Raw genomic sequence first — 14,135 nt, 5'->3', positions numbered from 1 at the left:
ATTACAAATAAAGCTGCTGGTATAGCCGGGTCTTGAGGAAGCACTGTTCCTAATTGTCTGAGAAATAACCAGATTGATGTCCAAAAGTTTACATTCCTGCCGGCAGTGTAGGAGGGTTCCCCTTTCTCCACATCCTCTCCAGCATGCATTGTCACTTGAGTTTTTGATCTCAGCCATTTCTGATGGGTGTAAGGTGAAATCACAGGGTCGTTTTGATTTGCATTTCCCCGATGATTAAGAACGTAGAGTATTTCTTTAAGTGTTTCTCTGGCATTCAGTATTCTTCTATTGAGAGTTCTCTGTGTAGCTCTGTACCCCATTTTACTTGGATTACTTGATTTGTTGCTTTTTAAGTTCTTGAGTACTTTGTATATTCTGAATATTAGACCTATGTCAGATGTAGATTTGCTGAAGATCCTTTGCCAGTCTGTAGGCTGTCATGTTGTTCTGATGACAGTGTTCTTTGTTTTACAGAAATTTTTCAGTTTCATGTGGTCTCACTTATTGATTCTTGATCTTACAGCCTGTCCTGTTGGTGTTCTCTTCAGGAAGTGGTCTCTTATACAAAAGATTTCAAGGCTCTTCCCCACTTTTTCTTCTAACAGATTTAGTGTATCTGGTTTTATATTGAGGTTGATCCAGTTGGACTTTACTTTTGTGCATGGTAATAAATATGGATCTACTTGAATTTTTCTACATGTAGACACCCAGTTAGACCAACACTATTTGTTGAAGATCCTATCTTCTTTTCCATTGTATGGTTTTGGCTTTTTTGTAAAAACTCTAGTATCCGTTGGTATGTGGGTTTATTTCTGGGTCTTCTATTTGGTTCCATTGATTTACCATTCTGTCTCAATGCCAGTACCATGCAGGTTTTATTACTATTTCTCTGTAGTACAGCTTGAGATCAGGAATGGAGATACCTCCAGGGCATCTGAAATACTTTTCTCTTGGATTATGACTTGAATCCACACAGGAGACATTCTCTCTCATGCATACTTTACATCCTTCCACCTGTGAGACAGATTGTTCACTCCACTGCAAGCTGAGCAATAGGCTATGGAAGCTCTCCAGCTAGATTCCAGGATGAGGGAGGGGAGGTGCTTACTGAGTGCTGGAAGGGTAGGCGATTGGAGGACACGCTCAAGTACTACTGAAACGCAAATCTCTGCAGACCTGCAAAAGTTACATTCCTGGAATGAAGCCTGGGCCAGGAACCACTATGCCTGGTCCCTTGAGTACACTTTAACTCTAAGGGAGGTGCTCATGTCACTTAAGGCTCATCAGCCAATCAGGACGGGCTGCGGAATCCTCCCGTCATTAGAGGAGGCGGGTTCTTCCGTTTGCCCTGCTGCCACTGTAGATTCAGTTATTTGGCAGAGCAGGATTGAATGGTTGCTGAGATGTGGTCTGAGCCCCCTTCTCCGTGCTGTGAGGGGACGTCAGGCGAGTTCCAAAATCTCAGTCTCGACATGGTGAGTGTGTGGCTGCTGCCCCCAACCTGGTGGAGCAGTGGGACCTGGTGTGGTTTGTCTTTCCCGCCGCTGGGTGGGAACCAGCAGCCAGATGCGCCCACCAGTGCATCTGGTCCCTTCTCCTAGCCTTGCCAGGAACCTGGCGGTGGCATCAGAATAAGTTCTCTATGTTTTCACAAAACATTTTTCACAAAACATTTGCAGCAGGAGCCTGAATGTAGAAACATGCTTGGTAGGGTGCCAGACTCAGAGAGGCCTGGTTTCTCCAGTGTCTTCCACAAGTTCTTCCCTTGACACTTAACATTTGTTTATTTCTGGATTTCTTAATAAATACCAGATGTTTGTATGTCGGTGGAAATCTGTCTGGGTCTTCAACTTGATTCTATGTTCAAGAATCTGTTTTTATATGGCTACCGTGTGCATCTTTCATCATTCCAGAATCTTTTAGCTATCCTGGTTTTGTTATTTCATAAGAAGCTGGGAATTGTCTTTTAAGGTTTTGTAAACCATTCTCTCTCTCTCTTTCTCTCTCTCTCCCTTTCTTTCTTTCTTTCTTTCTTTCTTTCTTTCTTTCTTTCTTTCTTTCTTTCTTTCTTTCTCTGTTTCTTTCATTCTTCTTTCTTCCTTTCTTTTAGAATTTTGATAAGGAATGTGTTGATTCTGTAGAATCCTTTTGGTAACATGGCCATTTTTACTGTCCTAATCCTACGAATACCTGAATATCTTTCCATCATCTGGTGCCTTCAATTTTCTTATTCAAAGCCTTGAAGTTTTCATCGTACAATCCTTTCATTTGCCTTTTTAGAGTTACACTAAGATATTTTGTATTGTTGGAGGCTGTTGTGCAGTGTTGTTTTGCTGATCTTTCTCAGTCCATTTGTCATTTTATATAGGAGATATGGGAGGGCTACTGATTATTAATTTTTAAATCTTGAATGTAGTCATGTTCCTGAAAGTATATGTCAGCTGCAGGAAGGTGGTAGTGGAATTTTTGGGATCCCTAATGTATGCTGTCATTTCCTCTTCTATTTGGAATATTTGACTTCTTCATTTCAAAATGATATCCCCTTGATCTCCTTCAGTTGGCTTATTGCACTAGCTAGAATTTCCAGTAATATATTTATTATGATATGGACAGACTTGCCTTGTTCTTGATTGCAGTAGACTTGCATTGAGTTTCTCTCCATTTAATTTGATGTTGGCTGTAGGTTTGCTATAATTTTTTTTATGTTTAGTTCTATTGTTTTTTTTCCCTTCATCTCTTCAAGACTTTTATGATGCAGTGGTGTTACAGTTTGTCATAGCCTTTTTCATTGTCTAACGAGATAATCATGTGTGGTTTTTTTTCTGTCAGGTTTTGTGTGTGTGTATGTGTGTGTTTGTGTGTTTGTGTTGGATTACATTTCCTGATTCTCTTTTTTTTAATTTTGGACCTTCTTGCATCTCTGAGAAGAATCCTATTGGATCTGTGGGTGATCTTTTTGATGTGTTCTTGGATTCAGTTTGCAAGTATTTTCATGAGTATTTTGGAATCTAGTATTCTGTTACACTTTTTCTTTGTTAAGTATGCTTTTGGTATCAGGGTAACTGTGGCTTTATATGATCATTTTAGTAATATTTCTTTTATTTCTATTTTTTAGGGTATTTTGCATGTTAATTTCGAAAGTCTGGTTGAGTTCTACACTATAACCAATGAGCCCTGCCTTTTTATGTTCAAAGTCTTGTAATGGCTTCTTCTATTTCATTAGGAGTTATAGGTCTATTTAAATTTTCTGTATTATGTTGATTTAACTTTCATTAGTTGCACATATTGAGAAAATAATTTTTTTAGTATTTTTGAATATTGTGAAGTATAGATTTTGAAAACATATCTTTGTGATTCTCAAGATTTCCTAATTGTTTTGTTGTTCCCCCTTTTATTTCTGATTTTATCAATGTGGACATATTTCTGTCTTTTAATTATTTAGGATAAGAATTTCTCTTATTTTGTTGATTTTTTTTTCAAAGAACCAAGTCTGTCTCTCATTTAGTCTTTGTAAAGTTTTCTTTTTGCCTATTTTATTTAATTTATCTATGTATTTTTATATTTTGTATTGATTACAGTTTATTCATTTTTTATTCCATCTATAACCCTCTCCCTCATTGCCTCCCAACCCCACCCTCCCTCCCTCATCTCCTCCCATGCTCTTCTACAAGTCCACTGTTAGGGGAGGTCCTCCTCCCCTTTCATCTGACCCTGTCTTATGAGGTCGCATCAGGATTGGCTGCATTGTCCTCCTCTGTGGCCTGGTAAGGCTACTCTTCCCTCAGGGGGAGGTGATCAAAGAGCCAGCCACTGAGTTCATGTCAGAGACAGTACCTGTTCCCCTTACTAGGGAAACAAGTTGGAGACTGAGCTGCCATGTGCTACAACTGAGCAGGGGTTCTAGGTTATCTCCATAAATGGTCCTTGGTTGGAATATCAGTCTCAGAAAAGATCCCTGGGCAACCCAGGGGTGCAAAAGCAGAAGTGCAAACAGAAGAGGTGTGAGGAAGGGCAGAATCCATTTCTACTTGGGGTTCTCAAAGGCCCAAGAGCTAGAGGCCTCAATCTGTTCCCTTCACTTTTATAGATTTTCCTGGAGTTGTTGGATTTTGTCTTTTACTATACCCAACTGGTTGCCATAAAAACGGCATTCCTGGAGAAAAATGCAAAGTCCACCTTTAGTTGCAAGAAGATCCAATCCATGTCTTGAATGCATGTTTTGAAGTACTACTGCTGCCAGCTAGTTAATCTGCCCTTGGAAAGTTAGTATTGTCTGAAGCCACTTGCTGGAGGTCCTGGATGAACTGGGAAGAAAGCTGATAATACAAAGTTAGTCAAGTGTCTGGTCCTGCTGTCCCAGTCCCAACAGCTGCCATGATTCCTGCAGCAGCCAAGAGGGGCAAGATTTGAATTGCCCTCTTAGCCTCCTGAGCAGCTATTTGGTCCATGACTGGGATTGGTCCTTTTCATTTATCACCATCAGCTCAGGGAAGAGGAGCACCAGCGTGCAAACTCCTAACTAACCAGCAGGCAGATTATGGTAAACCTGAGTACCACAAAGAATTGAGGTATTATCAGTAGGGCATTGGGGTTGAGATGAGGTATAAAGGATTATAGTTTTATCACAGTCTAAGGAACTTAGCATTCCTACGGAATATGTCCTGGATGCCTTGAAACAGCTTGCCACGCCAAAGAGGGTGATACGAAAAAGGTAGGTTGTGGCAACATCAGAACCAGGGCAGTTAATGAATGGTGAAGTACGGTTACTTGACAGAGTCATCGGAGAAGCTCTCAGTGGTAGTTATGAGTTGTTCCCAGGTGGGACACACAGCCAGCAAGCTTTAAAACAGCCTGGTTGGGTCACATTAAGGAGCTTGTGGGCCGAGGTCAGAGTCTGATGTAGGAGACAAAATGACAGGTTTGTATTTGGGAGGGATGACAGAGGGGCGATAACCTTAGAGGAGTGTTTAATTACCTCCTCTACTTTTCCATCCCCAGTAATATACCGGATGAGATCCTGTAGCTGAATGACCACAGGGGAATGGTGCCTAGCAACAGAAGGGTTTTGGACATCCCAGCCTTGGGGGGTCCACTTGGAAGGCTGGTAAAGGAAGTGACATGTCACAACTGGTAGGTAGGGTAGCTAGGAGAAGGAGGAGAGAGGACAGATGCTGGCGAGCTTGGGGTCAGGCAAATAGATAGAGTAAAGGAGATAGAGGCTCCCACTTTGGCCAAAAGGTCCCTTCCCAGTAAGGGAACTGGACAGATTGGCATCACTGAAAAGGAATAAGTCAAGGGAACACCTCAAAAAATACAATTAAGTAGTGGAGTCTGACAAGGCTGGCAAGGCTGTCTCCGTACCCTGAAAATAGGGGAACTAGAAGGAGAGGTTGGTCCCCAATACTCCGTCAGGACTGAGTAAGTAGCACCAGTGTCCACAAGGAAGGAGATGAGCTGCCCCAATACCATGATAATTACCCATGGCTCCCTGCTAGTGATAGCAGTGGTTGGGTCAAGGGAACCCGGGCACCTTCATTCGTCCGTAGCCAGGCCTAGGATATCAGCCAGAGGGTGGTTTGGTATGCCCCCATATCATGGGAGAAAAGGTTGCAGTCAGCACCCCAATGTCCCTCTTGGTGGCATTTTGGATGGCTTCGGTGCATGTCCAAAACCAGGCCCAGTGACCACATTTGAAACAGGGACCTCCCGGTCTTCATCCCTTAGGAGGAAAGGGAGCCTGGGTGGTGGCTGAGGCCAGTTGGATGGCCTTGGCTAACATTTGTTATTTTTGCTTGCAGGCTTTGTCATCTCTCCCATGGTACACCTTAAAGGCCAGCACTAAGACTTCTGCCTGTGTAATCAGAGGTCATTCTCTCCAAGCATTTAAGCTTAGCCCTAATGTCAGGGTAACTCTGGGAGAAAAAAAAATAGGTCATCAGAAATTTCCTAAGCTCTGTACTTTCGGGGTCTAGATTAGTATGTTGTAAGAGGACCTTTGTAAGGCACCCTAGGAATTGAAAAGGTTTTTATTCTTGTTCTGAATGACCTCCTGGAGATTCTCATAATTAACTGGCTTGAGGACAGCCTTGCAGAGACCAGCCAGGAGGCAGGTCGTGAATTGATCTCTGGCTAGACTCCCTTCCAGGGTAATATATAAGCCCATTGTGGATCCTGGTCAGGCACTGCCTCAGCACTAATGAGGTGTGCTTCATTTGTTTGGTGAACCTCATCTGCATGCACTCTAGCCTGTTCACAAACTCACCTGCACTCCTTAGGTAATAGGTTATGATAAGAATCATATATATATCATGGAAGGTAAGACTATAAGATTGAGTGAGATACTGAAATTCTTTAATGAAAGTAGAAGGATTAGAGATATAGGATCCTTGACTCTTTTCTACTTGAGAAAGTCTAATTAAGCCATCCACACCAGCCATCTCACGCAAGGGAAGAATTGAGGCTGGTTTATGGTGAGTAAAAGAAGAAGGGGAATAGAGAGTGGGTAGCAGGGGACCTAATAGCTGTTGTTGGGGTAAAAGTAGGTGCCAAGATAGGATGAGTAGGATAGCCTGTTGCTGGGGAAGGGGCTGGTGAGGTGGGTGAGGATGCTGGAGAAGCCAAAGAGGAAGAAGCAGAGGAGGAAGGGGAACACAGAGTTTGGGGGAAGATGGAGGCTGAGAAGAAGCTCGATGTTGAGAAGGACCCGGAGGTTGAGAATGGCAAGGTGGAGGTTCATCTGCAGGGTCAAAGGTAGAGAACTCTTGAGGTTGAGACTTTACAGGTAGAAGAAGTGTAAGAACAGAGAGAAGGTTTGGAGTGGAAAAGGGAGAAAGCTTGAACAACAAGATACCTCCTTCCATTTGCCAGATCACTGACAGGAATTAAAAAGATCCTGTAAATTATTAAGATTTAAAGTGCCATTAATCGGCCAAGTTGAATCATTATCTAAGGAATATGTAGGCCAAGTTTTATTACAGAGGCATGTAAACTAAAAGGCCTTTAATTCACTTTTCATTCAGTAGAAAGTTGTTCAGTTTCCCTGAGTATGTAAGCTTTCTGTTGTTTATGATATGCATCTTTAATTCATGAGGGAGCAGCACAGGAGAGGGAGGGAGAACCTGTGCTGAGGAGCAGGAAGGTGGAGGGGAAGGGAAAGAGAGTGAGCAAGAAAGGGAAGAGAGGGGAAATGGAAAAAAGGACAGTGGAACCAAGATATCTGGATTACATAGTGAAGGGCCACTGGGAGAAAAGACGCTCCACCACTAGGTAGAGGGCAGGGTATGCTAGCCAAGTCCTGCAGCAGAGAGCCCTAACACTCCAGCCTTCTGTTCATAATAAATGGATAATGGGTGAAGAAACTGGTCCTTGGCTACTTACTGCTGATATTGGGGACATTGATTTTTTGGGGGAGGAAGTTGGCATGTTGGCCAAGTCCAACTAGACAAACTGACAAAGTTTCAGCTAACTTTTTAGCTGATTGGTTCTGAGTGAGGTAAGTGAGGCAGGAGTTAGTGTCTTCCAGAACACAACCAAAGAACAGCCAAGTGCAGAGACAGCAGAGTTCAACCAGCATGTAGCCAAAGGAGGAGGTAACAGCATCAATTATGACACCGCTGAGTCATCAGGAAAGATAAGATTAATGTTCACCTCTGGCCAGGTTTGATAGTATCAGCTGTGAATGACTACTTCTGGGCAGTAGAGGTAAAATTTCTTGAACTTAAATTTACCTTGTAAACACAATAGAAACTGAATACAAAAATGGCTGCAAGTGGGTCAATTGCCACAAGGAGAAGGCCTCAGCACTGCCTTGCCTTCACGCTCATAGACTCTGTAGCTTAATCACAGAAGAGAAAGTAGAAGCAATTGCTATTCAGTTCTAAGGTATTTTGCTAGCCTGTTGATTTTTTAATTTTTAATCTTGTTCTTTTTGGTTTTGTTTTTGAAAAGAAAGGTTTTCTGTGTCGACTTGGCTGTCCTGAAAGTATATATGTAGTCCAGTCGGGCCTTGAACTTAGAAGTCTACTTGATTCTGACTACAGAGTGCTGGGATTAAATGTGGGCCAATATGCCTGGCATTTTTGATTTGTGTAGTGCCTGAATTGCCTGGTATGTAAGTTTTTTGTTCATGTCAAGCATATGCTATTATGCTGCACTTCATCTACATCTACATTTGAATTTTGAAAATTGTCAGAGAGTATATTCTGTTTCTCGGGATGGCATGTAATACTGCTGGAGCCATCTGAGTCATTGGATTGCAGGTGCATGACATTATTGCTACCTGTTGTGAACGTTTTGATTTTTTTGAATGAAGGAATATGAATCAATAAGAATTCATGCCTGTTTTCATGAATATGAATGCTATGTGTTTCTAGTCTTAACAATAGTCAGAAGATGGTATCATAACTCCTGAACTTGGAGTAATGGATAGTTGTGAGCCTGCACGTAAGTACTGGCAATTAAGCCCACTTATTTACAAGATCAGCAAGAACTCTTAGCTGCTGTGCCATCTCTCCTGCCTTATGTTGTTATATATGATAAACATTTACATTGCTAATATTTTTATTTGTCTGTTTGTAACTTTTTAAACATGCATTCCCTTTTAATAAGATGTTACTAGTGTTACAGTCTAAGCTGGGGTACTTCAGGTTACTGGAAGACCAATACAGAAGTCGAATGAATGTATAATTCTTTACAGGAATGTCAGTAAAAACCTCTGAGCTCTTTCTTTCTTCTTTGGTTGATTGTTGCAGGAGAGACAAGGTCTTAATATGTATGTCTGGCATTCCTGGAACTCATTGCATAGACTAGGCTGGCATCCATTTCAATGAGATACCATGCCTCTGTTTCTTGAGACATGAGCAATTACACTCTTCTTGCACATCAGTTTTTGTAGTTATTATTTGTTCGTCCAGTTTCTCTGTTTTGCGCTCAGTACTGTTTATCCATTTGCTTGATTCTTTCCCTTTATGTCTATTAAGTTGCGTTTCTCTTGGAAGGCTGTATCCTGTTCAAAGAGTGAAGAAACGACAGCAGGCAAGCATCATCATTCAGTTTCCTTCTAAAATGACTTGATGATTACATTACAACTTCTGTGTGAGGAAATAAGTTGGAGAACCACCAGAATTATACGAATGCATTATCAATGAAGTACAAATTTACAGTATTGTCATTATTGTGCTTTCTCTTGTATACTTGTTGGCATATTTTAGGATGGAATGAATTATCATGATGTGCATATGAACTTCAATTGGGAAGAGGGAACTTTACTGGATCCTTTCCATTATGATCTCCTCCCGGAAGGCATGCTTGAGACTGACAACAACCTCACTGATATAGGTAAGACAGTGAATTTTGGCTCACCTTTTAAACAAGGAGGCAACTGCAGTTGTTGTGGTTGATTCTCTTATGTAATTTCAGTTTTGAGCAAGAAGGAATGAGTGAATAAATACAGCATGGTTCTAAGGGTCTCTGAAGATAGTAACTTAAATTTTGCCTAACTTACAATAATATATCACAGTCTTCTGGTACATATTTTAGGCTACAGTTGGGAAGACCATACTATTGAAGAATATTGTCAAGATTCTAGAAGAAATGAAAGGTAATTTTCATGTGCATGCTGATATAAATATGCCTCTGAAGAAATTTTAATGTGCCCCACAAGTTTTAAAGAAAATCAGCTGTGTAAAAAAAGAAAGCACTACTTTAAGTGCATTAATCATTATTAAATTCTCATAAATCCATGTACCTAAGAGTTGGGTTATCCAATTTGTGCCTGCAAGGCATTCCTCTAAGAAAGAATGCACTGTCTTCACAGACATTACAATTTGAATGTTAGCTACTCTGTAGAAATGCCAAATTGTTTAGTCTCATGCCACTGAGATATTTCAGAATTTATCCACCTTGCATATGTGATAAATAGATGTCCCAAACCTCTCATAAGTGCTATAAGAGTAACATTGCTAACTTTAATAAGGGTCAGTGTATAATTGTCAAGAATATGGTTCACGAGTGTCTATGAACAACAAAGAGTCAAAGGGTGTGAACATGAAACCCTTTCATTTGTTATTTTTCTTTTAGTAAGTATATCATTTGTCCAAATGGATGCAAGTCATATGATCATAGGGATATTGAAAGAAGCAGCATAGCTCTTTCCCAGAACAATTAGAAGATCTGTAGTAGTCCCCACTTTGAGCAGACTTTCTGAATGTGATACAAGTTTACAGTTAATTTATTAACTATTAATCGATTAAAAAGTGAAAGAAAGTTTACTGTCTTACCAACAGTAGTGAGTCTCTAGTAGGTCTCTGGTATCACATCATTGTAGAAACTCTGCTGGGAAGGATCCAGCCAAGACTACTTTCCCTGAGTGAATTTTACATGCCTATCATAGGTCATTTCTTTTTATACCATCCCATACATGTGTTATAACAGAAAGCATGATAGTGAAAACACAATAAATATATACTTCCTTCAGTTGCTTATTATTAATAAGTGAATTGAAAATTCCTATCACATTCAGAAAGTATCTAAGCGAGGGGATATGAATAAACTAAACTAATATAAATAATTAGTCTTCCAACTATATTGGGAATACATCTACAAAAGCATACTGCAGAAAATGTCTGTGAGTAGTACTAGGAATCTGGAAATTCTCCTGTTTGTTCTGGTTCATTTTACAAATGTAACATGACTCATAGTACAGGAAAACTTATTAATGCAATCAGTGTGGTAAAGCTGAGATTTTCCAGTTCTCTTTGAATAAGTGAAAAATCTCCTATGGAAAAAAGATGCTATAATGTGAGCCATGGAATAAATAAATGCTCTTAGCATCACAGGTATGTTCAAAGCTGCAAAACATCCATAATGAAAGGGAAAACTCTGAATTTAAACAAAGTGAAAAATCTGTAAGTTCTACTTTTGGTTTAAAATTAGACAAAACTGTGACACTAATTCACATACATAAAAAATCATTAGTGTAATAAATGTAGTAAACCTTATATATCTACCAATTATCTTTGCAGGAATGAACTAACATATACTAAAGAGAAACCCTATGAATTTAATCAGTATGATAAAACCTCTGCACATGACAGTGATATTGAAAAGCAGGAAGGAATTCATACTAGAGAGACATCCTTCAAATATAATAAATGTGATAAAGCTTTTGAGTGTCCTAGTAGTCTCCAAATACATCAAATAACACATACTGGAGAGAAACCCTATGAATGTAATCAATGTGATAAAACCTCTACACATGACAGTGATATTGAAAAGCATGAAGAAATTCATACTGGAGAGACATCCTACAAATGTAATCAATGTGATAAAGCTTTTGAGTGTCCTAATAGTCTCCAAATACATCAAATAACACATACTGGAGAGAAACCCTATGAATGTAATCAATGTGATAAAACCTCTGCACATGACAGTGATATTGAAAAGCATGAAGAAATTCATACTGGAGAGACATCCTACAAATGTAATCAATGTGATAAAGCTTTTGAGTGTCCTAATAGTCTCCAAATACATCAAATAACACATACTGGAGAGAAACCCTATGAATGTAATCAATGTGATAAAACCTCTGCACATAACAGTGATATTGAAAAGCATGAAGAAATTCATACTGGAGAGACATCCTACAAATGTAATCAATGTGATAAAGCCTTTGAGTGTCCTAGTAGTCTCCAAATACATCAAATAACACATACTGGAGAGAAGCCCTATGAATGTAATCAATGTGATAAAACCTCTACACATGACAGTGATATTGAAAAGCATGAAGAAATTCATACTGGAGAGACATCCTACAAATGTAATCAATGTGATAAAGCCTTTGAGTGTCCTAGTAGTCTCCAAATACATCAAATAACACATACTGGAGAGAAACCCTATGAATGTAATCAATGTGATAAAACCTCTACACATGACAGTGATATTGAAAAGCATGAAGAAATTCATACTGGAGAGACATCCTATAAATGTAATCAATGTGATAAAGCTTTTGAGTGTCCTAGTAGTCTCCAAATACATCAAATAACACATACTGGAGAGAAACCCTATGAATGTAATGAGTGTGGTAAGGCTTTTTCAAAACATAGTACTCTCCAAATTCATGAAAGAATTCATACCAGAGAAAAACCCCACAAATGTAATCAGTGTGATAAAGCCTTTTCAAAATACAATCACCTCAAACTTCATAAAAGAATTCATAGTGGGAAAAAAATCTACAAATGTAGTCAATGTGATAAAGCCTTTGTGTATAAAAATAGTCTCCAAAAACATGAAAGAACACATACTGGAGAGAATCCTTACAAATGTAGTCAATGTGATAAAGCCTTTGTGTTAAATAATAGTTTCCAAAAACATCAAAGAACACATACTGGAGAGAAACCCTACAAATGTAGTCAATGTGATAAAGCCTTTGTGTGTTCTAGTAGTCTCCAAAAACATCAACGAACACATACTGGAGAAAAACCCTATGAATGTAATCAGTGTGGTAGGGCCTTTTCACAACACAGTCATCTCCAAATTCATGAAAGAATTCATACTGGAGAAAAACCCTACAAATGTAATCAATGTGAGGAAGCCTTTTCGATTCATAGTAGTCTCCGAATACATCAAAGAACACATACTGGAGAGAAACCGTACAAATGTAATCAATGTGATAAAGCCTTTGTATGTCTAAGTAATCTCCACATACATAAAATAATACATACTGGAGAGAAACCGTACGAATGTACTCAATGTCAGAAAGCCTTTTCATGTCGCCAGGATCTTCAAAAGCATCAAAGATCACATACAGGAGAGAAACCCTACAAATGTAATCAATGTGATAAAGCTTTTTCACGACACAGTAATTTGCAAGTACATAAAAGAACACATACTGGAGAGAAACCCTACAAATGTAATCAATGTGATAAAGCCTTTTCACAATTCAGTCATCTCCAAATTCATAAAAGAACACATACTGGAGAAAAACCCTACAAATGTAATCATTGTGATAAAGCATTTTCACACCAAAATAAATTCCAAATTCATGAAAGAATTCATACTGGAGAAAAAAATGTAATCAATGTAACAAAGCCTATGTAGTCTCTAAATACATCAAAGGACACATACTGGAGGGAAACCCTAAAAATGTACTTAATGTCAGAAAGCCTTTTCAGGTCACCATGAACTTCAAAGGCATGAAAGAGTTCATACAGATGTAATTAATGTGATAAAGCATTTATTATTGCCCTTCAAAGTCATGCAAGAGTTCGTGTTGTAGAGAAACCCTACAAATGCAATCAATGTGATAAAGCATTTTCACAAGACAGAAATATGTAACTACATAAAAGAACACATTGTTGAGAAACCCTACAAATGTAATCAATGTGAGAAAGTGTTTTCAAAACATAGTCATCTCAGAATGCACAAAAGAACACATACTGGAGAGAAACCCTAAGTATGTAACCAGTATGGTAAAGCCTTTGCATGTTATTGGTCTAAAGGCATGAAATAACACATAATGAGGAGGAAACCTGTGAATACATTTAACATGATGAAGCTTCTGTACATTTCTATATTCTTCATTATCATGAAAAAATTTATACTGGGGAGAAACTATGAATGTATTGAATATGATAAATGCAATCTTTGCATTAGCATGTATTTTGTAGAGACGTAATGGAGGGCTGGATAGGAGGACTAGCTGCAACAGTCAAAAGGCAAGAGATGAAGCCAGAAGAAAAGTTTACATGATATTTTTGCTTTCATTTAGGTTCTGTGTTTGTATCATGAGGAAGTACAAAGATGAACTGTGACCTGGGTTCTTCAACCAGATGTACCTCTTGATTACCTTAGTTGGCTTGTATTAGAGAATTTACCTGAAGCAAAAGAGAGGCAAGTTACAACCTAAAATGGTACCTCAAAAGTGATTTTGTTGCTGAAAACAGCTAAGAATGTTGTCTTTTAGAAGAATGTGAGAGATATCAGGACTTTCAATGGCAAAAGAGATAGAAAGCTATACCCAGAGCTTCATCATCTATTCTTTTATGACCTGGAAGATTGGAGTGCTGAGATTAATGCAGAGATTTCAGTGTGAAAGGAACTCTAAGGAAAATTAAGCTAGAGGTCCCAAAATGTTTGTT

At 39.0% G+C, this 14,135-nt stretch overlaps 1 pseudogene; it reads left to right on the top strand.

Moving 5' to 3' along the window:
- Positions 1-6,667: 6,667 nt before the first annotated feature.
- LOC110541269 (zinc finger protein 844-like) lies at positions 6,668-11,704 on the top strand (annotated as a pseudogene).
- The last annotated feature ends 2,431 nt before the right edge of the window (positions 11,705-14,135 follow it).

Source organism: Meriones unguiculatus, assembly GCF_030254825.1.
Source record: "Meriones unguiculatus strain TT.TT164.6M chromosome 13 unlocalized genomic scaffold, Bangor_MerUng_6.1 Chr13, whole genome shotgun sequence".
NCBI classification, from domain to species: domain Eukaryota; kingdom Metazoa; phylum Chordata; class Mammalia; order Rodentia; family Muridae; genus Meriones; species Meriones unguiculatus.
The sequence above is the reverse complement of the archived record's forward strand: the minus strand, read 5'-3'. Positions and strand labels throughout refer to the sequence as shown.